This window comes from Herpailurus yagouaroundi, unplaced genomic scaffold (assembly GCF_014898765.1).
Source record: "Herpailurus yagouaroundi ecotype Mexico unplaced genomic scaffold, PumYag 28, whole genome shotgun sequence".
NCBI lineage: Eukaryota > Metazoa > Chordata > Mammalia > Carnivora > Felidae > Herpailurus > Herpailurus yagouaroundi.
Genome location: NW_024412376.1, coordinates 79,527,509 through 79,529,306, shown reverse-complemented (window position 1 = coordinate 79,529,306; position 1,798 = coordinate 79,527,509). Strand labels below are relative to the sequence as shown.

Below are 1,798 nucleotides of genomic sequence, written 5' to 3'. Positions count from 1 at the left end.
GATGACTGCAGCCCCAGCAGGCATCGGGAGGGGGTCGGGCAGAAGAACCACATGCCTGATTCCAGCCAACCCACAGAATTGTAAGAGAAAATCAAAACAGTCGCTGTTTTAAGGTTCTAAGTGTGGAGGTGGTTTGTTACATAGGTAGACAACCAAAACAGAGTTTGCTTCCTCTTATATACATTTGCAACAATGCTGTAATGTTTCAAAGAATTAAAAGAAAGACTGAGTTTTGAATATGTTTGAGTCTATCTTCTGTGCTTACCTCGGGCACACTATAGCGAGAACCGGAGCTGAAAGAAGCTTGTGGTAAAGGAATTGCACTTTCTCAAATGCTTTTTCCTGAGGGTGAGTTTCTCCTTTGAGAGAAAGACAATTTAGAGCTTTCTGTTCTTTGAAGGTGTAGTGGGTGATGCACTGTTGTTCTATGGCAGTACTTTGTTCTCCTAAAGCAGTGTCTCTTGTATGTCCCTGAAGCAGGAATCTGTGCCTTTAGCAGTGATTTTGTGAGAAGAACATTAGTCACTGATAATTCATGTCATGTTGCCATATGGGAAATGCCACAAAGTGGCTCACCTGAATAATTCTTCTACAGTGTGTGTGTGTGTGTGTGTGTGTGTGTGGTACTCAGGACACAGGTAGGCTCAACTTAGTTAATTCTGGCCAGCTGGGACAGCCCGGGAACATCCCAGACCCACATACTGAATGTGAGGCCAGTAGGGGCAAGCCCCAGATGCAGCAGCTGACAGATCAGGGCATTTTATTCTAAATGTCAGCAGTAACAGAAAAGCTATCAGACAGTGTGCCTGTCGGAAAAAAGGTTTTTTGGGGGTGGGGAGGAGGTCAAGAATAAGCAAATCCATACATGAAAGGAAAAATCAGCAGGAAGCGGTCAGCAGGGTACAATGTGGGGTTGGGCTTCCAATCTCCTGAGTGTGGTCAAGCTGGCTTCCTAGGGCTACAAGGACTTATTTCTTGTAAGAAAAATAAAGCCAGAGTGGCTTAGTAACAAGCTCTACAGTTCTGTTCTCTGAAGAGAATGTTAAGTTCTAGGAACCTGCACTGGGGAGCTGGCTCACGAAGGTCCGTGGCTTAGCTGTGCAGTCAGATCTGAATGGAGCATGGAAAAACCAAATATTGTGCAGAATACACATAGAAATACAGTGCCAAGTCCAGAGTTCTATGAGCCCCTGAACACTTTCCCAATAGGCAGGGGGTGAACATGAGAAGGCGTTTGCAGAGGCAAAAGCCTTATAGGTACACGGTAGCTCAGAGAGATCATGGCATTTGGGGGGAGACAAGTCTGTGCTTTCATGCTGACTCTGTCACCACTAGACCTATGGCTGGGGCCAAGACACTGGGGTCAGTTAGGATTGCACTTGCCTACCTGGAATAGAGACCTCACCAAAGAACTTAACTGAAAAGGGGCCGTTCTCCTCCCATAACAAGAAATCCATAATTCAGTAGTCCAAAACTGGGGTGACTACATGCTGGCTCCTTGCAGCGTTTTCCTTCATAGTCCTTGTGTGGTGTTTGGCCTCCTGGACTCACGATGGCTCCTCCACTGCCAAGTATTCCTTCCTGCAGGCAATCAAAGAAAAACCACCTCCTCCCAAGGCTTGTTTCCAAGCCTTCTCAGGGACTTCAGCCTATATGTCATGATTTCATTTCACACACACACACATTTCATTTCTTACACGTATACATGCACATGTAAATACATACTCACACACGTTCTTGGCCACCCCTAACTACCAGAGATGGGAGAAAGGTCAGTATTTTTCATTGGGTGCGTTGC

General features: G+C 45.9%; 1 protein-coding gene across 1 annotated transcript in view; it reads left to right on the top strand.

Annotated features, from left to right (window-relative positions):
• ARHGEF38 (Rho guanine nucleotide exchange factor 38) overlaps positions 1-1,798 on the top strand; it is a 131,028-nt gene that overhangs the window by 71,869 nt on the left and 57,361 nt on the right. The window lies entirely within an intron of this gene.